The sequence below is a fragment of the Salvelinus sp. IW2-2015 genome, linkage group LG35, assembly GCF_002910315.2.
Source record: "Salvelinus sp. IW2-2015 linkage group LG35, ASM291031v2, whole genome shotgun sequence".
NCBI classification, from domain to species: domain Eukaryota; kingdom Metazoa; phylum Chordata; class Actinopteri; order Salmoniformes; family Salmonidae; genus Salvelinus; species Salvelinus sp. IW2-2015.
The window spans coordinates 18,666,880-18,691,996 of NC_036874.1; the positions used below are offsets into that span (position 1 = coordinate 18,666,880).

Here is a 25,117-nt window from a genome sequence, read left to right on the forward strand (position 1 = left end):
CAAGACCTCTAGCCAGGACCAGATCTGATAGAGTATACTCTATCAGCCAAGGCCTTGCATTGCTCATAGATGTGTGGTTTCTCTGGACTTTAAATGGGGTTGGGATAAATGCAGAAGACATTTCAGTTGAAGGAATTCAGCTGTACACCTGACTAGGTATCCCCCCCTTTCCCTAATAGTTGGTGACATCTTGTGTCAAAATGCCAAACCTACACTGACAACTAAGGTTGGCTAACACGTTACTGTCCAAAAGGTGAGAGAAACTTAGTAGGAAATGTGTTCAGAGAAATTGGGGTAAGGAATGTGTTCAGATTTTTTTACCTGCTGTATGACCTTGACCAGATCTTTCAGGACCTGCCGCCGCTTGCGAACGTCTTTGTTTGTGATGACAGCTGTGGTCAGGTAACGCAGAATGTGTGGGCACATGGTCTGAATGGCATTGAGGTACCTGAAATGACAAAAACAAAGGTCACAACAAGAACAAATGATCAGGGGTCTTAACAGTACTGGAGGAACTACATGGCAAAAAAGCAATGGCCCATGATYCGAGTTGATWTTTATGGAGGTGAAGGCTATACAAAGTTGATAAACCTATGCATACACCAACACACAGTTTAAGGGCATAAAGGTCTATTTATGTACGCAAGTAACTTAGCAATTAGGCTCATGGCATTTAGGACGTCTGACCTTATCGACCAAACAGATATGTCCGTAATAGTGCATTCTCCGCATGACATAGGTTTAAGCACTCCCTTTCATTACCCCTGTATAATCGGACTGAAGGAAAGGAAACCCTGGCCTCTGCAGTAGACACAGATCACTGAGCAGGGGATCTGCCCAGTAGCTGAAACCCTATCCTTCAGGGCCTTGTTTTTCAGCCACAGGTCAACTTGCTAAGGGCTGAGCACGAGAGAGGGCCTTGTTAGAAGCCGATTAGAACCCTAGACAACATTCTTACTCTGCAGACAGTGTTTCAAGTCCTTTCCCAACAAGCATCAGTGAAAAAAAACTTGCACCCCCCCCCCTCCCCCCATTCCTTGTCAAAAGGAGTGTTCGACTTGAGTTATTTGTATAACTTCTCTTCATCCTTATCTGAACAGCTATCATTGACCCCCCCCCACAATCGTCCTCCGCCGACCAAATTACATTTCAAAAGAGGAAGTGGGGTTTCCCTGCCACTTCCGACCCCTTCAGCTCTCAGATTAGGACGGAGGAACACATGTTGTTCAGAGCGAGGAGGGAACGCCGCAGACAACGGTTTAATTAGTTGTAACAATTAAAGGGACAAGGGGGCCTTTGGCACTTGTGATGTTGCCGTCTGAAATCAGCAGCGAGCAGGCGGGCTAGTCAGTGAGCGATCATCAACCTGGTTAGAGAAGCCCCCTTTCCTCTCCCTTTGCAGTTGTCGGACTCAGTGGCAGACCACAACAAGCCATGCTCTGTTCCTGATTAACTTACACCTACTCTCTCTCCAGGGGGTCTCCAATAGCAAGCAACCCTGCGTGAGAGTCATGCAGTCATATCTGGGAATAGCTGTGAGGAAAAAAAGATAATGTAACCTTCACCCTACCCCACTTACGGGACCTAATCATTTTGGCATCTGAGGGAACAACAACGTCGCTATACTGGTTGCAGAGGACGCTTCACAAGAATTGAACCAAGAATGAGTTTCAAAATCAAAACGATTTAGACCCCGTGTGTGTGTGTGTGTGTGTGTGTGTGTGTGTGTGTGTGTGCGCGCACGCGCAAGTGTGTGTGAGTCAAGAGGAGAGGATGGAGATGAGGGGTAGAGGGAGAGATTTCATTGACCATCTGCAAATGATAGAACAATGTAAACCAACTGCGAGTGCTTGGATAGCATTACTAAAGTATTAATTTCCCCCCTTTGCACCTACATCATAGATCACCGCATGACAATATTCTCACCATGAGTGCACTTGAACTCAGTAGAGGTTTTCAATAACACAAACTAGGAAGGCCTGGTGCAACTTCTGCTGACTGTGGGGTTAACAGAGGTCAAACATTAAACTAAGGCCTAGCCACTGGTCACCAACATTGGCCAAAGGAAGTAATGATCAAGAGGTGAGGGAATGAGGCCAAGCCTCACTGTGGAYTTAAGTGGTTTCTTGACTGAAATTGCAACGCACACAACACTCCCTCAAGTTCGTCCAAACAGATGTTTGTGTGAGCTTTTCATTACTAATTATTGGGCAGCCTTTCKTTCATTACATTTAAAAACTAAGTAAAACTCAGAGAACCAGACATCCCTATCTGCTATGTTGTGGTGGCATGTCATACCTTCAGTTGACTACAATCATTGGTTCAATTACACAAACCAGCAATCAGAATGGGGGGGATGCATTATAATAGTTTGTGTGTAAATTTTACGCAGTGCAGAGTTTTTCCGATCTGCAATACACATGGACTAACTTGCAGCTTCGAGAGTAAATAGACCACACAAAAACAAAATGGACTGAAACCACTTTAAAAAATACTCAGAGTAGGTTTTTGAAGATGCCCCCTTCCCAAAGTTATTAAGAGTAAATGGCTTCTTTTTCTAAATCAAGTAAGTCTAATAAAAACGAGTCTACTTTCTCCACAGTTAGCAGGACCTGACCCAGGCGGCTGCCAGCTGAACCACTTTTGGTCTCTCCTGGGCCAGCAGCAAACCCTGGGGCCCAAGGTTCAGTCCTCTACTGTGCCTCTTCTTTAGGGATCATTTCTCCACCCCCCCACCCCCCAAGGATGCCAGCAGGCACATTTTAACAATCACCTCTTGGGTCACTCAAGGGTTTAGTGTGGATCAGTGAAGACACTGTGCCTTGGACTGTAGAGATGGCAGCTTCTACAGGCCAATATGTTGAGGGTTAGTCATCAGGTCTAAATAAGCCAACAGTGTTTTAATAAAGAACTCCAGTGTGTCAGAAGAAAATACTTACTGGGGTTGATACAGGAAGACTCAATGATGTTGTCTCTGCTTTGGGGTGGTAAAGAAGACAAAAAGGGACCAGTGGATCAGCCAGGTCCTCTGCTGAAGAGACTGGAGGGGGAGCTCACCGACTGGACAGGAGAAGAGAGATGTCATTATTTACTATTTCTGATTGAGGTGACAACACAGTATACTGTAAGACAATTAAAAAGTTCAGAGTACTTTAAGGGGCGGCAGGTAGCCTAAGGTTAGAGCGTTGGGCCAGTAACTGAAAGGTTGCTAGATCGAATCCTCGAGTTGACAAGGTAAAAATCTGTCGTTCTGCCCCTGAACAAGGCAGTCAGTTAAGAACAAATTCTTATTTACAATGACGGCCTAGGAACAGTGTAAGAATTGTTCTTAACATTTTATTTAACTAGGCAAGTCAGTTAAGTTCTTTAAAAAAATATATATATATATATTTTTTTTACTCAAGGTCTCTGTTCCTTTCCAAACGTTCTCCTTCCAAGCCAGAGCCCGCACCCCTGCGCCCTTCCCAGCTATCCATCCAATAAAAAAATTAATTCTAACTAGATCCACATAACTGCTCCTCTGGAGTCAAGACTGAAGGGGGGGGGGGGTGTGCATCAAGCCGCAACAGCGCTTTGCTGAAACCCAAAGCGGTCAATAAGGGAGTCGAATCTATGTAAGGGAATCCAAGTGCAGTGTCAAATTCTGAGAAGTGGGCATTTTACGTTGTTATCGATAGTCTCCCTCAGGCGGGTGAGGTCTTCCATCGCAGCCTCCCAGTTCTGCATCAGGATCTCAGAGGCCAGCTTCCCCCACAGGGAGTTCAGGGCGTTCCTGTCTGTGGCCGGGACCTGGGAAAAGACATGTCATACTTGTTAGAACCTGAAGCACACAGCATCACCTCACACTGCAGCATAACTCAACCCACCTGCAAAATGACCAGGCACTGGCAGATCTAATCCTGATAAATGCCTCCGCRTACAAACAGTGTGCTCGCACACAGGCACAGTCAGTGAAGGAGTGGCTGTTGCCACCGCCGCTTGGCTTTGGCAGGCAAAACTGTTCGGTGGAGTTACTTTTATTTATACTGGATAAACTGATTAAATTATGTCATCTTGAGGGAATGGGGCTTGACAGAAAGAGAAATGGATCATGAAAGAATGTTTAGCTTTTTATAAAACCTAATTTGCTGCACTTCGTGATAGGGCAACCGCTGCATTGCAGATGTTCCGCGATCCTTTCAGACTACCACCGTAACTAGGAGCACATTTGAAGCACATGTGAGCTTCTCTGTACAATGTGCTAGAGCTAAAACGTTTGGTTACTGTTATTTACTTAATGCTGCAACTCTTAAAAAAAAAAAAAATTGCAGGGTGGCACACGGCCTTGGGAAGACAAAACACACATTACTAAGGATGCATTTCAGCTTCGGTCCTCCTTTCTAGAGTTAACGGAATGTGTCACTTAATTTAGCTATGCCTAGTTCAAGCTACGACCTTGATGTTGTTATGTTTCTGGGGCAGGGTCAGCAGGTCAAAGTTCAGCTCGTCTGACATCGCCATACCACAATTCTATCTAAAAATAAATGGTTGAAGGTACCTTGAGTTCACAACTCCGGGTCCAGAATACACTCCTTTGAAATAACTTTGTCCTCATTTGGATAATTAACTTTGCAACTATTTTACTGCTATTGGAAAGAACACTGAAGATATACCCGCATATGAGAGTAGATGGCGGGAAGGAGGGTAGGGCACATCTAGCATTGTTGAAGGAAACCACCATCGCTGTTTCTCTGACTCTACATTGACCTTCGGTCAAGCCCCTCTTGCTGAAAAGTGTCTGGTCTTCTGCCCCTCTCTGAAGGGATTTAACGAAGTGCGCATGCAGCTACTACTTCTGGTGGTGGTTTTGCACAACGTCAGAGTATTGATCAACAAGGCACAAGGAGAGGCATGCAGTAGAGGCAGTGTTCTCAAAATGTCTGTCACTTAAGAGTTCACCAACAACGGATGTCCTMCTCCAGCCACAGAAACCTAGATGCACTATGACCAGCAACAGCCTGGGTTTCTCAACACCATCTGGGAGATGTTCATAATTTTCTCCGAGCCAGGGTAATCCAAGTCTAGATTAATGACTGTTTGGATGCTTGATTTGATTGAAAAAGGGGCATCAAAGACAAAATCTGTTAATGCCCTTAGGAAATGTCCCTGATTGGCCATCAAGCTTTTCAAAACCAGGTAAATTGCTTTTCCAAAGTCTATGCCTGGTACATTGCCAGTAGGACACTTAATTTCGGGTTTGCTGTACAAACTGCATGTCTTTGAGAGTAATGTTTCAATAACTTCTACAGCTTTTCAAGCATGTTAAAATATAATTGTGATAATCTACCATTAACACAGAAGGAAAACATCCTGTTGAATCATGCTAGCTATAAAGTCTTAGTACAACTCTTCCATTATCGCAAGCTAAATGCATTGATATGAAATGATGCTAACAAGAAACAGTTCATGGGACAGACATCAAAAGGTCAGGAGATACCATTAAAATAAAATAAAAATGTAACTAAGCAAGCCAGTTTAGAACAATGACGGCCTACACCGGCCAAACCTGGACCAATTGCGCACCTCCCTATGGCTGCTTAATCAAAGCTTGACCTCCACCCTATGGCTCATGGAACCTCTGGCCCACAGTAGCTTATGATAACACCAAATGCAGTCAGTGACAAGAGTCAACCTGGAAGTGAGGGCGCGTGTCTGCTGTAAGGCAAAGGAAACCTAGACGCAATCCACCACACCCCTTCTTTCGGGCAGCCAGAGGAGTGGACTGAGACACAAATGATCCATGGGTGGAGAAGGAATCCACAGAAATAAAAATATCAAWTTTCAGCTGGGATCTCTTAGCGATTGAGAAAAACAGATTCTACCTATAGATATATCTCATATACAACAGATAGGTGCAGTGACTGTTGTTTCACAGGGTCAGCCATAGCAGTACGGCACCCCTGMAGCAAATTATGGTGCCTTGCTCAAGGGTACAGCTTTTCACCTTCCGGTTACTGGCCCATCGCTCTAACCGCTAGGCTACATGAAGACTATTAGGCTACACATTAACTTTTTACTTCTTATGGCTGGGGGGGGGGCAGTATTGAGTAGCTTGGATGAATAAGGTGCCCAGAGTAAACTGCCTGCTACTCAGGCCCAGAAGCTAAGATATGCATATTATTAGTAGATTTGGATAGAAAACTGAAGTTTCTAAAACTGTTTGAGTGATGTCTGAGTATAACAGAACTCATATGGCAGGCAAAACCCAGAAGTGGGAAATCTGAGGTTTGTAGTTTTTCAACTCTTTACCTATCCAAAATAATATAAATTTGGTCCGATTGTACTTCCTAAGGCTTCCACTAGATGTCAACAGTCTTTAGAACCTTGTTTGAGGCTTCTGTGAAGGGGGAGAGAATGAGAGCCGTTTCAACCAGAGTGCCATGAGCTCACTCAGGCACGCCCCTGTGAGAGGTAGCTGCGTTCCTTTTCGTTTCTAAAGACAAAGGAATTCTCCGGTTGAAACATTATTGAAGACTTATGTTAAAAACATCGTTTGACATGTTTCTACGAACTGTAATGGAACTTTTTGACTTTGTCTGGACCTAGTGCTCGCGCCGCATGAACTTGGATTTGTGAACTAAACGCGAACAAAAAGGAGGTATTTGGACATAAATGGACTATATCGAACAAAACAAATATTTATTGTGGAACTGGGATTCCTGGGAGTGCATTCTGATGAAGATCATCAAAGGTAAGTGAATATTTATAATGCTATTTTTGACTTCTGTTGACTCCACAACATGGCGGGTATCTGAATGGCTTGTTTTTGTGTCTGAGCGCCGTACTCAGATTATTGCACGGTGTGCTTTTTCCCCTAAAGTTTTTTTGAAATCTGACAGCGGTTGCATTATGGAAAAGTGGATCTATAATAACTCCATGCATAACACTTGTATCTTTTATTAATGTTTATTATGAGTATTTCTGTAAATTGATGTGGCTCTCTGCAAAATCACCGGATGTTTTGGAACTTCTGAACATAACGCGTCAATGTAAACAGATTTTCGGATATAAATATGAACTTGATCGAACAAAACACATATGTATTGTGTAACATGAAGTCCTATGAGTGTCATCTGATGAAGATCAAAGGTTAGTGATATATTTTCTCCATTTCTGCTTTTTGTGACTCCTCTCTTTGTCTGGAAAAGTGGCTGTGTTTTTCTGTTACTAGGTGCTGACCTAACATAATCGTTTGGTGTGCTTTCGTCGTAAAGCCTTTTTGAAATCGGACACTGTGGTGGGATAAACAACTTTATCTTTAAAATGGTGTAAAAAGCCGTAAGAAGTTAAATGAACTGCTACATAAAGATAACTGGTGGAAAATATTTATGATAGAAAAAAACAAGTGGGGAATGTCAGCGGCAAGATAGTCTTCCAGAGTAAAACACACAGAGAGGAGCAGAAGGCCATCCATCCACTCACAACAGTGGAGTTCTTTGATCATAAAAACAACAACTTGGGATTGCTTTAAAATTATTTTAATTTTTTTAATTTAAAGAGACCTCATAAGAAAGATTAGCATTTTAACTTAGAAAAGCCAACCACGCTGCCAATTTAAAGGTCGTAGTTTKATCTCTAAAGAGGTGCGTTTGTTGTTTTTTCTGCCTTGGAAGTCCCTGTCTGCTAGGTTTAGCAGACCTTCATGTCATTATGGCAGCTTTCTACACACTGCCTGGCATTCACTAGTAGCCACGCAACAATAGTTTCACTACATGGGTTTTTCCAGCAGTTACCTAGTTTCCATTGGTTGGCGAAACGGGGCACATTCACTGACTGACCAGCAACAATAAATTTACTGTGCTGGAGAGCCGTCGGGACACTCAATCTTTATTCGCAACATCCAATACCTGCATTAACTGATGATATGAATAAGTTGCTCTTTTCGCGCTACGCCACACTGTAACAGAACCCGAGGCCTGGATTTTGCAAGCCTGGCTTCCTCTGTTTAATTGACTGGCTTTCCCACGTTTGATGGGTAGAGCCTCACCTCTACCTTACGGGGGCAGCCTGAGAAAATGGGAGGTCCACAACAATAGGGGGGGAATAGCAGGGCAGGTATGCAGTATAAAGACAGACATTTAGGCGTAAAATTATTATTTTTTAATTTAAAAAATGAGCCTTCAGATTGTCAAGAGGAGGCAGCGGCTATCTGGTAACAGTAACTGCCCTGGCTGAAATGTAAAATGAGAGGCTAATGATTTGAGGAGTAAATTCAAAACTGGAAAATAATCTACATAATTTAGACTGAGCTAAANGAACATAACTGAGCAATTTGGGTTTATTTAGACTGAGCTAAAAACCATAAACAACTGTGCGGAGAGAGAGCGCATCAATTGCATGCTTTTGATGTGGGTTTTGCTCATGTTCGATCAAGAGCCACCGTCATCTGGTCTTCAATGTCTCTCGCTAGCATACTTAAATGTGAGTGCGTCACATAGAATCAATCAAATAAAATGTAAAAAAGAGCCCAACTGCTTTGGGTTAAGAGGCTGTTTACAGAGAATAGGGCTCGTTGCTAAGTCTCTGCAAAGCCTGTTTTTCAGGAGAGGCCACCAGCATCACCAATGTGCATGACTAGTCACAGACATCTTCACAACAGAGGGAGCGTATCAAATGTCAATTAAAATGGGATCAAATTGGTTGTAATGCTTGTCATTCTGATGAACATGTAAAACTTTGATTTTATTATTTCGAGACTGGCTTTGGCACAAGTCTGCTATACCGCAGAGCTCAAAAGGAGGACAGATGCTAACAAAACTAAAACAATTGAATAAGACTTGGAAAACACTGGTTGTGCTTGTTTGGTGGGAGGAATTACAGGACACTGATAGTGGAGAGGAAATAGTAAACAGTGGCTTTTGAGTAACAATGGCGAAATCTACCACCAAAAACATAGGCGCGTTTGTTAATCACATTTGCAAACAACTTTCCCAAAAAGAAACATAGGCTTCTGAAAGGAGGCACACAATAGTAGAGGTGGTGCATGGTCAGTGTGACCATAGAAAAATAAACACACCTCAAACCAAAAGCACTTGCACTGAGTCTGGTGCTACTACAGTAGAAATTAACCTCATTGGCCAACAGATTATTTTTGTTTGGAAATTAGGTTTGACGCCGAGGCTCTCTGAAGACTGAACTCTTTAAAGTCAACGATAGCACAAAAAGGTCAGCCAAGCATTCAGACCCACCTTACAAGCCACTGGTCCTGGAGAGTGACTTACAAAAAGGCAGCATTGAAGATCTGGTGGCACCTTCCACTGAGGTCACAGGCTGTCCATTCCCAGGACTTATCTAGTGTTACACCACTCTATTGTGACACAAAACACTTTTCTAGCCTCCCCTCTCAGTCAGGTTACCACCCCTCTAGGCCTAAGAGGTTTCCAACTCTATATACAGCAGTGCACAGTCCTACTGCACCTTGGCCATTCTCTGTGTAGTTCATCTTTCACTGATTTCTGAGGGCAGCGGGAGAGAAGCCACAAACACAAGAGCAATGATCCCTTTGTTTATAGAGGAAATAAGAAGTACGCATGTGTAACGAGAATACTGCCAGTACTTTCAGTGAACTGTAATTACCCCCCCCGCCCCAACCCTCTTTGGTATTATCTGATTTCCAAAGTATTTCACTGCTGCTGAAAATGATTTAATCCAAGCCCTCCTCCATGACTCTCGAATGTTAGCCGTACAGGCCGAGAAACAGAATGGAATAATTWGCAACATTCAAAACTAGGGATGTTAAATGGTTAACCGAAAATATATGTGACCGGTCAAGCTCAATCTGTGAAATTGCATAATTTAGTGGAAATAAAATGGCAACAAAACTTAAAACGTACATCCCTAATTTGATTAATTCAAACAAGATAGGACTAAATGAACGGACTTTGCAAATGTATAGCCTAAGTGGTTGGCTAGTTCTTTGTTTAGTAAACCTGTTCTCTCAGTGACAGTCGATTCTTTATTTGAGTGCGTTAGACTTTCTCTAAGACCACCAGAACATGTTACGTAACTCATAAGCACTCCGATGCCTGACAAGGAGCTATCTGGCTTCAAATCAATAAGTCGTCCACCACAGCACCCCCCCCCCCCCGAGATGACTAAAGACAGATTATGAAGTCTGCTGCTGAACACTTGGCACAGTAAAAAAAAAAAACATTTTTATTTAATCCTACCCTAGTCCTTCTATATCAGCTCATCCCAATACTGAAGATGTGTGGAGAATTGAATGGAGAGAATGACGGCAGCTTTTCACATGCAATTACTGAGGGTGTTCCTTCCTCTTGTGCTAGCCCTTTGAAAAATTAAAGAACCCTGGCCAAACAACCGAGCAGTGAAGTAGGAAAATCCATTTTTCATAACAAAACGCATTGAYCCAAAAAAGTATACATCAACGAAAAGTGTCTAATTCTAAAAAAATGTATGTTAAGTGGATGTATACTGCTCATAATTGATGGGGTTTGGCACTGTGCACTGCTGGAAAGATCACATAACGACAGAGATTAATGCACAAAATGGGAGTCGTTCCTGAGAAACTAATACTTCTTAATGAAGCTTCAATCATTGTCTAACTGTTTGCCCTTAAAGAGCTTGCTAATATAAAGCACTGCCCAATAGTGTCAACTTTTGAGTGGTCCAGTTTTCATTCTGAAAACTACTGATGAAGTTGCAAGGGTACAAATCCATAATAATCKAAAAAAAATTAAGTATCTAGATCTAGTAACTTGCTGTGAACATCTAGTATCCAAGGTTGCCAGTTTGATATTTGATAAGAGTACACTGAAATGAGAGCTACTTGACTTACCAGGACACGGAAGAAGTAGAGGTACTCGGCTGCCCCTGAGTAGTTTCCACACTCGTACTGGAACTTGGCATATCTGTACAGAGTGTCCAGGTACTCCTGACGGAACTGGAAGAGAAAAAGGCTGATCAATGGTTTCGCTCGATAACTATTCAGAGCATAGACACAAGCAATTATTTATTTGATGACAATACTGTCAGCTTTCTCACAACTCTCATGTAAGATTATGGTCCTAGATGAGAGCCATGGTGTTATATCCAGTCAATGCCAGACCACACCAGAGTGGCTGGAGTAAGGAGGGCAATTCTAGAATAATCTTCGATTTCAGAGCCCATTCTGTTTGATTACCATCACTGATCAATGGGGTCAGCAGGTAGTACTTATTATGGATCCCCATTAGCTTCTGCCTAGACCAGTTACAGAAATGGGAGTTGCCGGTCCGAATCCCTGCTCAGATGGGAAAATACGGTGAGGAGTGCGCGGTCAACCAGAGGTTTGCTGGTATCATCCTAGATACCGTTGCCTGCTGTAGTGCCCTTGAGCAATTTAAGTATGGAATTGTATGTACAAGTAGCTCCATGTCAACATCCCATACGGAATGCTACATTACCACATATAGGTCAACTTACTTTGACATGTACGTTGTCACCTGTGGCTATTCGCGAAAAGCCTTCAACAACCGACCTGAGCCCTATACTACGAACAAGGTATGAGGAGTCAACTTTGGTCTGACTTCAACTTGGGATAACTGGCGTGTTCCAGTTCAAGCCAATATCCAGCAACTTCGCACAGCCATTGAATTAGAGTGGGACAACACTCCCCTACCCAAGGTATCTGTGACCAACAGATGCATATCTGTATTCCCAGTCAATGAAATCCATAGATTAGGACCTCATTTATTTTATTCAATGTACTTATTTCCTTATATGAACTAACTCAGTAAAATATTTTAAAATGTTGCATGTTGTGTTTATTTATGTTCAGTACACACAACTGTAGTAATGATAAATGACCGTTGGGTGGTGGGGGCAGGGGAACAGTATGTTGGGAAATGTCCATAGGGGGCGCAGAAGGGGGGGGAGATTAGTGAATGAAACAGTAAAAACAATAACTGTCCATTTTGGGGGTGGAATCTCTCTGAATGGAGCCCTAAACTGTACACTCCTGCTAAATCACAGCACGCTGACGTCAGTTTGGGAACTGAGTCCAGTCTCACAGATGCAGTGTGGCTTTGACAGGCAGTGGTTGCTAGCCGCTGCGATGCGGAGGGAGACCGCCCTTTCCCACAGCCGAGTGGCCTACGGGCTGTGGAGGTGCACTGAGGACAGGGTGCAGGTCAGCGGGATGCCAGGGGAGGGGGGTGTATAAAGTGTCACGCCAAATATAGACTCCCAGGCATTCTTGCGGCCAGACCCATGTGTCCCGAGCTGTTCCATCTATTCTTAACAATTCACCACAGACTGTAAAATGTCCACAGAATTTTCTGCAAGCCGTAAAACCCCCAAAAATGAGTTACGGTTTTGGGAAGTCATTACATGTCTCCCTTCTTGGGCCCCCCGTTACCTAAACAGCGGGTTCACACAGGAGTCATGGGAAATGCAGCTTAGAAGTGAGACGTCAGCAAAGCGGTCCAAACTTACGCTGTGTTTCTCCGCCAGATAGTTAAAAAGGGCCTGTCCATCCCTGAAAGAGAGAAAGAGAGTCACAGTTAGTGGCCTTGCTTTGTTAAAGTAACCAGTTGGTGGATGCAGGTTAAGTGTTGAGCCCCACTCAGGTGTAATTTTTCAATTTCTGGAACTCTAGAACTGCTACAGTCCTGGCAAATCAAGGGACTTTACATTTTCAAAACAGTTTGAGCTGCTCCCTTGTACCTCAAGAGTCTGACAGGCAGCAAAAGTACTTTTATTGTGTGTGAACATTCACAGGCTGTTTACAACATTCATCTTCAACACTGACGCCATTAAACTGTCAAGATCCAACATTTAGAGGGGGGATCAATCTCACTTTACAATTGCAGCTTTGGAATTGCAGCCTTAGATTAGTCGCTTGCCAAATAAATATTTTTTATGTCATAAAATGAAAACGGCATCCATGTCAGAGGCATAAAAAAATATATACTCTACATGACCATAAGTATGTGGACGCCTGCTCGACGAACATCTCATTCCAAAGTCAAGAGCATATATGGAGTTTGTCCCCCCTTTGCTGCAATAACAGCCTCGACTCTTRTGGGAAGGCTTTCCACTAGACGTTGGAACATTGCTGCGGGGACTTGCTTCCATTCAGCCACGAGCATTAGTGAGGTCGGGCACTGATGTTGGGCGAATAGGCCAAGTTCGCAGTTGGCTTTCCAAATCATCCGAAAGGTTTGTGTAGGCCAGTCAAATTCTTCCCACCAATCGACAAGTCCAACTGACTTGTTGGAAAGGTGGCATCCTATGATGGTGCCACGTTAAAAGTCAGAGCTCTTTAGTAAGGCCATTCTACTGCCAATGTTTGTCTATGGAGATTGCATGGGTGTGTGTGGTCAATATTATACACCTGTAAGCAACAGGTATGGCTAAACTAACCAAATCCAGTAATTTGAAGGGGTGCACAACATACCTTGTTTACATATTTGCAAAAATGTCTAAACCTATTTGTTTTAATTTGAATACATTTGCAAACATGTCTAAACCTGTTTTCGCTGCGTCATTATGAGGCATCTTAGAATTAGGCTGTAATGAAACAAAACGTGGAAAAAGTCATGGGGTCTGAATACTTATGTAAATAAGATATTTTTGTTTTAATTTGAATACAAGTATTCAGAACCTTTACTATGAAACCCTGGTATTGAGCTCAGGTGTATCCTGTTTCCATTGATCATCCTTGAGCTGTTTCTACAACTTGATTGAAGTCCACATGTGGTAAAATCAATTGATTGGACATGATTTGAAAAAGCACACACCTGTCTATACAAAGGTCAAACAGTTGACCGTGCAAGTCAGAGCAAAAACCATGCCATGAGGTCGAAGGAATTGTCCGTAAAGCTCAGAGACAGGATTGTGCCGAGGCACAGATCTGGGGAAGGTTAAAAAAGAAAAMAAAAAAAGGTCTGCTACATTGAAGAAGATTGGCCTCCATTCATGGAAGGAAGAAAATTGGATTCAACCAAGACTCTTCCTAGAGCTGGCTGCCCAGTCAAACTGAGCAATCGGGGTAGAAGGGCCTTGGTCAGGGAGGTGACCAAGATCCCAATGGTCACTGACAGAGCACCAGAGTTCCTCTGTGGAGATGGGGGAATCTTCCAGAAGGACAACCATCTCTGCAGCACTCCACCAATCACACCTTTATGGTAGAGTGCCCAGATGGAAGCCACTCCTCAGTAAAAGGCACATGACAGCCCGCTTGGAGTTTGCCAAAAGGCACCTAGAGACTGACCATGAGAAACAAGATTCTCTGCTCTGATGAAACCAAGATTGAACTCTTTGGCCTGAATGCCAAGCATCATGTCTGGAAGAAACTTGGCACCATCCCTACGGTAAGGCACGGTGGTGGAAGCATCATGCTGTGGGGATGTTTTTCAGCGGCAGGGACTGGGAGACTAGTCAGGATCGAGGCAAAGATGAATAGACTGGGGCGAAGGTTCACCTTCCAACAGGACAACAACCCTTAGCCAAGGCAACGTATGAGTTGCTTCGGGATAAGTCGAGAGAGACCTGAAAATAGCTGTGGGGCGACACTTCCTACCCAACCTGACAGAGCTTGAGAGGATCTGCAGAGAAGAATGGGGGAAACCCCAAAAAAGTTGTGTCAAGCTTGTAACGTCATACCCAAGAAGACCTGAGGCTGTAAATCAATGCCCAAGGTGATTCAACAAAGTAAAGGGTCTGAATACTTATGTAAATGTGATTTGTTTTTTTGCAAAAAATTCTAAAAACCTGTTTTTGCTTTGTCATTATGGGGGTAGTGTGGATTGAGGGTAAAAAATACAATGAATTTTAGAATAAGGCTGCAACGTAACAAAATGTGGATTAAGTCAAGTGGTCTGAATACTTTCCGATTGCACTGTATAGTGCATGTTTTACTGAAAGTGTGCTTGCGGTTTAATGGCGTGTAAAGCTAAATAACAGCCTCCAATTGGTCAGTCCATTCTGAATTTGTGATAAATCTGTTGCGATTTTGGCAGGGAATATAGATTGCCTACATACTTTTTATTTATATCTTTAGTTTTTAATGAGACTGTCATTTCAGTAATCAAGAGCTTGTGTGCGCGGCATGCACACGTGTAGAGAGCCAGAATGGAACTGAGTGAGACGATATAACGATGGGAGGAGTTGAGAATTCTGTGATTACTGCAGATCTAGTCGCTCAGTTAATTTCTGGATGTGAGTTGCTAAATTAAGATAAACACCTGAACTAGAGTCAATGTGAATGAACGGTGGTCTTCGGGATAACATTTCACTTGTCTTTCTTTTCAGTTTTTCGGGAAACAGTTAAATGTCTCCCTGTACGCTATACATGTAGTTTTGTCAGTTCTCACCATCTCCTGCCTAGAAACTAATAAAGGACAGATTGACTCCGGTAGCTCCTGGGTGACAAGCTTCCCTGTAGAGGGGAATGTATCTCCACTGAGCACTGTGGGATCACAGTCCTGACCTGTCCCCAGTGATTAATCCAAGTTCCTCAATCTCTCCATGTGGATTACATAGTCTCTAGTAGGGCAGCGGCGGTCACGAAATTGTCAGCCGGTAATTGTCAAGCAAATAACTGCTGATCTCACAGTAATTGACTGTTAATTAACATACACATTTAGCATCCTACAAGCCACTAATGCAGACCTTTGGAACATCTACATTTTAAAAAGTCTAATAATTACATGTAATATACCCTCCACAATAAATACATTAATTTATACAGGTCTAAAAAAACAATTAAAATTAGGTCTAATTCAGAAGAACAGAATAGCATACTCTGAGTTGTCCTAATGTTAGGTACAGATATGGCTATGCCATATGGCTGTGAATTCCACGGCATTATTTTATAGTATGAGGAATAAAATTTAGAAAATAAAGGATATTTTCTGCAAACGATTTGAGGGAGCGCGCACATGCGTCTAGTCGGTGTTGAGCGGTTAACAAAGAAACAGATAATCCTATATACTTAGTTATTTATGTAACTTTAGTTGTGACACACACGGGGATTTGTAATGCATCCTAAGGCTGCATGACGTGACTTGATGACTTGAAAAAAGTTGCATGAACGGTATGAGCTCTGCCTAGTTTTTTTGTGTATGCTCGACACACTTCAGTCTCATTAACAATTGGACAAGCACTTAATAATGCCTAGAATTTCCCAGCGGCATACCATTTGTGTGGCCGTTATGCCCCCTAAAAAAAGTCATGCATTTAGCGGCCATTGTGCAAGCGCCTCTCACGTCTTTCTCACAGGATACAAGTTTAGACCGACACGTCAGGGACGCAACTGCACGTGTCCTTATCCAATTCCGAGGTGCATATTGAAGATGTTGGAAGGACTGTCCACATTTACTTTGTCGGCCAACAAGATGAGTAGGCCTAACAAACAAACAGCAAAAGCTCTAACCTATGTCAATCTACTATCCCCCAAGGACATAAAACATTGCCTCTTCTATTCTGTGCTAAAAATGTATATTCCTAACATAGTCTGGGACAGTTGTGGGATGCGATGGATCCCAAATGAATACAACCACTAGCACCCCAAAAACCTTTTTATTTTTACGCAAGGCTGACACAAAAGATCAGAATGTTTAGCTTAGAATGCTAATAAAAGGAGTAGGCTATTTTGTCACATTAAAAAGCGCAGCAATGCGCACACGGCAGTAGGCGATAAGCGCTAATGTTCGATTAACAACATTACCAAGTGACCGTAACTGCGATTACGCATGTAATGCTTTTATTTATTTTTTAAGTTAATTTTTTATGGTGAAAATGATCTTCCCCACCTTGAAACTCACTTGCTGCATATGTATGCCAGTTAGGCTCTAAACCTGTTGTAAAGCATATTAATGTGCATAATTTTAAGTTATTTGGCCACTTTAGTAATGATAAAAACCTCATCAAAACATAGGCCTATGGGCTAGGCTACATGAGGTGTGCGACTAGGATTTGAAAAAAGTCCAACAAAAGAAAGCATGCATTGTTTCATGCCTTACCCAGGGCATCATTCGCAAGTGATTGGTGAAAATATTAACCCATCATACTATTCTTGATTTAATGGTGTATTTACATATAAATTACATGCCCAGTTAAATAAAGGTTCATTAAAAAATGTGTAAAATTTGTTTTGACTTAGGTGCGTGATTATCATCCATTCTGTCTCGAAACAGGCAGGATAAAAATGTTCAAAAACATCTCATCTATGCCATTAAATAGCGAATGGAGGACGCTTTTCCCGTGGTTCACTTTCATCCCAGCCAGGCAGGCTATACTCCTGTTGTAAATCGAATAAATGTGCTTAATAGTAGGAAAGTTGTGTAGGCTGTTGTGTAGGCTTGTGTAGGCTTAGCCTATAGAAAGCTGATGGGAATCTTTTATTTTAATTGAGCCCATCACTGTCCTCACGCAATTGCATAGCCTAAAGAAATGTTGCCCAACATGAGCTCTCATTAAGTGTTTGATTAGATTTGCATTGATGTAAGAGTGATTAGAGGGGCAATAGAATGCTGAGTACCAGGCAATTAGCAAGTTTGGTAGGCTACTAATGAGAATCAGCACTTGGAGAAGCGTAACTACCATGACTAAGCAGTCAGGTGGAATTTGACTGCCTTCATGACCACCGGTGTGGTGGTTATATGGTCACCGTAACAGCCAGTCTTCACCAAGACCTGCCCCAGGTTCTCCCATCCACAACTGCCTTTCAAGCCACAGTCCCCACAGGAACAACGGCAAGATAATCCACATATCCAAATGTAAAGGTCGACATTACGCCTTGAATACCCCTTCAAAAAAGGTAGACAGCATTGCATTACTACCACCACCACCTTCTTCTGCACCAAAAATTGCAAAGAAGCTATGGAAGTTGACAAACTCAAGATCCATAGAATTGTTTAATTTACTCAACCTATGAACATGGATCAGAAACACTGCAAAAATAATCCAGAAAGTGAACYACAATTTTAAGCATTTATTGGCTAGGCCTAAGCAATATTGAATTTGATATTTGCGCAGTACGCTAAAATTGACGTGGCTTGTCCTTTTGGTTTTGTGAAGAGTTTTTTGGTGACCCGGGACATGTCTTGTACTGTTTTACAAATCCAATGGTATCAAAACGAATCCCCGCATAACAAGAGAAACATGATCCTGCCCATGAAGAGAGATTAATCAAACAGAAATCTGAATAGCAAATAGCAGCACAACAGACTGCACTCCAAAAAGTTAAGTCACATTCACAAGGCTTCAAAACTCCCATTACAATGGCATAATGGTCAGTATAAAATGCCTGCTTTGATAAACGTGTTTGAAACCCAAACCTTTAACAAAGAATTCTAGATTGGCAAGTGGATGTGTCCTTTGATGAACTGAACTCATTCCTGCCAAGAAGCCAAGTAAAGAATGAGGACTTGAGTTTAACCAAACTATTTTAAAATCACGGCAAAGTCAGCACAGACCAAATGTCCTTAACATTCACCGCAGCATTGTGCATCGGTCTCCTCGTCTGCGTTTGCTGAGTCTGAAAGATGTAACCCTAAAGCCACTCTAGGGAAATAATTGTATCCAAAATGTAGGCATAGCAATTTATTTTATTACCATCTCAATTAAATGCCACTTGAACTTCATTCCTTAAGCCTGCATAGTTAGAGAATCTTACGACAGAAAAACAAACCTACTCTGGTACGTCAAGAATTGCAAAACAAAAATATGGCATTGTTAATGACGGACCATCTATAAAATGCAAATGACAACTCCTAAACCATCCATCAGTCAAGTGGTGGAGGAGGTTCTAACTCACCTGGTTGACTGCATCTGTTTGGTGGTCTCTGGGTCCTCAAACATCTTCACAATAGGCTCTGTCTCACCCTGCAGCTGCTTCAGCTGAGCCACCACAGTGATCCTCTTCTCCTTTAGGGCTTCACATGGACATAGAGAAACCATTAGAGGCTTTGACCAAGGCAATACCCAGGAAAATACCATTACATGAAACATTAAAGATGACAGTTGATACTAGATTTTGGGACAGTGAGTATTGTATTAGTCATGACTGTAAAATGTGAGGGGAATGGTGTGCAATCAGTTCTGCCGCCATCTTGTGATTGTTCCATCAATAAGTGTGAACAATACTGAACCATGCATAACCCATATCACTGTACAGGTTTCTTTAACAAACATTTTAGGAGGTAGACCAAGCAGTGTGCAGTCTACTTACTGGCGGGGATCTCTTTCTCAGGGAAGAGATTTTTGTGAACATCCATGGCGAAGTCCACCATGTTGGTCTCGCTAAGGAGATCCAATTTTCCATGAAGCAGTTCTTTCTCATTGTAGATCTGAAAGTGTAAATGGTTAAAAAGGTGGGAAATTGGGTTCTTTTGGAATATACAGTTTCAAATGCTTAACTTTGACGACCCAGTTTAAGAGAACTGTTGACAACGACATATGTATGAAGTTCAGCTTCTAACCTGACTAATGAAGTTAGAAAACATGTTTAGCTGTAATGGAGGCCTGGTTGTTAACTTCTTGTCCATAGGGAGGCGCTGTTTTCACTTTGGGAAAAATCGTGCCCAAATGAAACAGCCTCGTACTCCTTTCTAGATCATACAATATGCATATTATTATTACTATTGGATAGAAAACACTCAGAAGTTTCTAAAACTGTTTGAATTATGTCTGTGAGTAAAACAGAACTCATTTTGCAGCAAACTTCCATGCAGGAAGTGAAAAATCTGAAAACGAGGCTCTGTTTCAGGCAGGGCCTGCCTATTCAATTGCCTTATATTTATCGATATGCATGCACTTCATACGCCTTCCACTAGATGTCAACAGGCAGTGGACGGTGGAATGGGGTGTCTAGCTTGATCTGAGGCCGAACAAGAGCTTTTGGAGTGGCAGGTCAGGAATTTTCTTTGTCTACCAAGGRGCGCCGCYGAGCTCGACATTGGCTTCTGAAAAGCGTTACGTATACACGGCGAATATCTCCGGCTCTGATTTTATTTGATACATGTGATAATAACATCATAAAGTAATATAATTCGGGTGATTGTGGAGGCCAGGTCATCTGATGCAGCACTCCATCACTCTCCTTATTGGTCAAATAGCCCTTACACAGCCTGGAGATGTGTTGGGTCATTGTCCTGTTGAAAAACAAATGATAGTCCCACTAAGCGCAAACCAGATGGGATGGCGTATCGCTGAAAAATGCTGTGGTAGCGATGCTGGTTAAGTGTGCCTTAAATTCAAAATAAATAACCAGCAAAGCACTATCACACCATCTCCCCCATGCTTCACAGTGCGTAGATCATCCATTCACCTACTCTGCGTTTCACGGAGACGCACATTTGGACTCATCAGACCAAAGGACAGATTTCCACCGGTCTAATGTCCATGCGCGTGTTTCTTGGCCCAAGCAAGTCTCTTCTTCTTATTGGTGTCCTTTAATAAGTGGTTTCTTTGCAGCAATTCAATGTTGAAGGCCTGATCACGCAGTCTCCTCTGAACAGTTGATGTTGAGATGTCTGTTACTTGAACTCTGTGAAGCATTTATTTGATCTGTGATTTCTGAGTCTTATAACTCTCATGAACTTATCCTCTGCAGCAGAGGTAACTCTGGGTCTTCCTTTCATGTGACGGTCCTCACGAGAGCCAGTTTCATCATAGCGCTTGATGGTTTTTGCGACTGCACTTGAAGAAACTCAAAGTTCTTGAAATTTTCCGTGTTGACTGACCTTTGTAATTTACCAAATAGGGCTATCTTCTGTATACCACCCCTACCTTGTCACAACACAACTGGCTCAAACGCATTAAGAAGGATATAAATTCCACAAATGAATAAGGCACACCGTGTAATTGAAATGCATTCCAGGTGACTACCTCATGAGGCTGGTTCAGAGAATGCCAAGAGCGTGCAAAGCTGTCATCATGGCAAAGGGTGGCTACTTTGAAGAATTTGTTTAACACTTTTTTGCTACTACATGATTACATATATGTTTTTTTATAGTTTGATGTCTTCACTACTATTCTACAATGTAGAAAATAGTAAAAATAAAGAAAAACCCTTGAATGATTAGGTGTCCAAACATTTGACTGGTACTTTGTGTTGTGTGTGTGTGTGGTGTGGTGTGTGTGTGTGTGTGTGTCATAAGGTGAATGCACCAATTTGTAAGTCGCTCTGGATAAGAGCGTCTGCTAAATGACTTAAATGTAAATGTAAGTAGGTTTTCTCAACCGAGTTTTATCAGTTTATTTAACGTTTATTGACTTTAGAATTTTCCGTTCTTTGCGCCAAGAGTTGATGGGCAAGTTCGCGCACATGGCTAGCCAAGGTTGCAATTCGACAGAAGAAATGGACATTCTAAAACCAAACAACGATTTATTCTGGACCAAGGACTCCTTGTACAACATTCTGATGGAAGCTCAACAAAAGTAAGAAAACATTTATGATGTTATTTCGTATTTCTGTGTAAAATGTTGAGTCCTATTCTCCGCCYTTTTGGTGAGCGCTGTCTCGCAATAACGCAAGCTGTATGTTATGGTAAAGTTATTTWWAAAAATCTAACACAGCGGTTGCATTAAGAACCAGTGTATCTTTCATTTGCCATACAACAAGTATTTTTATGTAAAGTTTAMGATGAGTTCTTTGGTCAGATTAGGTGAGTGTCCAAAATATCTCRGGAGATTCTGGTGAATCGATGCTYCGTATTCACAATGTATAATCAGGATTTGTAGCTCTAAATATGCACATTTTCGAACAAAACATAAGTGTATTGTATAACATGATGTTATAAGACTGTCATCTGATGAATTTGTTCAAGGTTAGTGATTAAGTTTATATCTTTTGCTGGTTTTTGCGAAAGCTACCTTTTGCGTTTGTGTGTTTGGCTATTGTGGTAAGCTAATATAATTCTATATTGTGTTTTCGCTGTAAAACACTTAAAATCGGAAATATTTGCTGGATTCACAAGATGTTTATCTTTCATTTGCTGTACACCATGTATTTTTCATAAAAGTTTTATGATGAGCATTTAGTTATTTCACGTTGCTCTCTGTAATTATTCTGGCTGCTTTGGTGATATTTTTGATGGTAGCTGCAATGTAAAACTATGATTTATACCTCAAATATGCACATTTTCAAACAAAACATAAATGTATTGTATAACATGTTATAAGACTGTCATCTGATGAAGTTGTTTCTTGGTTAGTGACTAATTAAATCTCTATTTTGTCGGTTTTGTGAAAGCTACCTATGCGGTAGAAACATGGTGAAAATATGCGGTTGTGTGTTTGGCTATTGTGGTTAGCTAATAGAAATACATAGTGTTTTCACTGTAAAACATTTTAAAAAAACGGAAATGATGGCTGGATTCACAAGCTGTTTATCTTTCATTTGCTGTATTGGACTTGTGATTTCATGAAAATTATATTATATGATATCCCTGTCCCGTTAGGCTAGGCTAGTCAGCTTTTTTGATGAGGAGGATCCCGGATCCGGGAGAGAGAAGTGGTAGAGGTTAACGTCGCCCAGCAGAGGGCAATGCCGCCCTCATTTTGACAATTCCTGCCCTAGAGCGTAAATGCTTCTTTTGGTTACACCGCCGAAGAATGATGCAAGCTACGTGTACATATTCACGAATTGGAGCTGGAAAAGAACACGGTGGTGATTTCCACGTGGAATGGAGYAACATTAACAAATACAGAACTGACAATTGCTAGTGTAGCTAGCTAGCATGCTAACCTTAGCTAGACATCTTGCTAATCTTATCAGGCTAGCTAACGTTCTGTTGCTAGTTTTWAAAAAATAATTAAAATAAATAAATATTGTATTCAAAAGAATAGCCAGCTGGCTAGGCTGAAAACCTCATCACAGATGGAAACCAGTATCTTTGACTTCACCATCAATTGTTATTCTCTTCGCATCTTCCACAAGACACTTATTTATTTTTTTCTTTACATTACAACGCACACGGTGCGACTTTGGGTAGGTTGGTTGCAGTACAGCAATGCAAAGTCATCACATGGTTCTCACAGGGAAAGTGAAATGAAAGGCAACAATGACTTCGCAAATGACACTAAACACCAAAACAAATGTAACAGCACAACAAAACAGATACAAGTTCCTTGAATTATATTTTGCAGGTGCCTGTTCATTATAGGATAGACACTTGTAGTTTAGCTGCACCAATCAAAGTGGTGAAGCAATACTTTAGTGGTAAAAACCATTCATCTTGGGAGCAGGGTTGTAAAATTCAATCATATCACACATTTATAAAATGGTCATATACCTTTGGGGAATACAGACCAGCATAAATTACCCAACAAGTTTGCACCACTTATTTTAATTTGCTCCATCTCTTATGCAGCCAAGTGTATGCTACTTCAAAAAGCATTTTGCTCAGTTGCAACTTGCGAAGAGTAAGAACTTTGCAGGTGTTTCTGATTAATAAAAACAATGCCATGCTGGTGGGTGGTAACATTCAAATAAATCCAAGGACCCGAAAAGAAAAAGGACTGAATTTTTAGCACGTCATATCATAGGGGAAACACAGAAAAAATCCTAAATCACCCCACTTCGGATTTCCCACTTCAAGCCCAAATACATCATCATACTTTGACTAAAAACGATAACTTAAGAGCCGTCCACACCAAGGACCAGATTTATATAATTCTTTGTTATGTTTCAAATTAACAGGAGAGTTTACACAATAACGACAAAAAGAGCYGAGAATGATAACGAGCGCTATCGTTTGGATCACTTTCAGAMCGATTTTTTCCGTGTCCCTCCAACGATAAAACAATGACAACCAATCAAAAAAAGTGTTCTATTGAAGTGTTCTTGGTTCTAGCTGTGCGAGGCTGCCCGGAGAGGAGATATAACTGAGCATGTGTCAGCATATTTTTCTGGACACATTAATTGCAGTAAAACTTGGGAGAACGATGAGCCACGGCAAACAGAAGGCCATATTTTCCGATGGCAATCCCATCTTAACGCCGATACATCCTGACAAAATACACATTTTGACTGTCCTGCTAGTATGCCTTTCTGGACCTTGTAAACTCAAGCCCCCCCCCCCAAGAATTTCACTGTACCCTGCAATTACATGTGCAAGCCTGTGCACGTGACTAATAAACTCATCTAATAGTAGGCAAATGAATGAGGAGTTGCATTCGTTTCTATCTTAAGCTACACATCTCGTCTGTCTTCACGGTCCTCTTTGCACAACTACGCACCTGGCCTCTCAGCTACAGCTAATCCCTTAGCTCTTGGAGTCCCAGGAAAAGCTAGACAACAAGCTATTGTAGTATACTTAATTTGAGCATTTGATTTACTACTAGCTTTTATCTAGGAGTGATTCCAGCTTGCACTTGCTTGCTGAATGTAGAATAGGGGAGTTTGAAAGGAGAAAGAGAGTGTGAGTGATGGCCTGCTGATGTACCTTTCTGGACCTTTAAGTTCCAACTTTGGGATTTTGGCTGGTGAAAACCATTGTTGTCTGTGTCCAGTATGAAGGAACCATGCTAGATACCCATATACTTCAAGTCATTGCACTAACTCTAGTTTGCAATTGCGCTAGCAACTTCCTCCAATCAAAAAATGATATCCACGAGTTTATCTGACTCTGGGGAAGTAGGTAAAGGACAATGCCAAAATCCTGGTTCCTTTAAACTGCGGAGAATAAACCCATAAATGATCCAAAAGGTTGCATAATCAGGCCTAGGCTGTACGCAGTTATTGTGTCATGAAGTATTCAAAACAGTATGTTTGAGTGGTTATTCAAATTAGCCTACATCATTGCAGTTTACAGCCCTAGACAATTGTGAATTCACTTGATGATAATACATTCCACTGTGTTGTTGTAGCCTAGGTAGAATAATTGTATTTTCTAAAAAAAAATAAAGTAAAAAAAAGTAGGCCTAAGCCTGGTTGAATGCACAGATCTGCCATTTCCTAGTCGGGTTAACTTTATTTCCCTTGCACTTTGACAGGTAAATATTTATACACCRATTTACTTAGCTAATGAATGGACTAATATCTAGCTTCTTACTTCAGCTACACATCTCTCCCAGCTGTTTCCATGCGCAGTAGGCTATTCAAGCCTCGCCACCATTCCCCTTCACA

General features: G+C 41.7%; 1 pseudogene; it reads right to left on the reverse strand.

Moving 5' to 3' along the window:
* LOC111958802 (eukaryotic translation initiation factor 3 subunit E-like) overlaps positions 1 to 25,117 on the reverse strand; it is a 48,173-nt pseudogene that overhangs the window by 20,767 nt on the left and 2,289 nt on the right.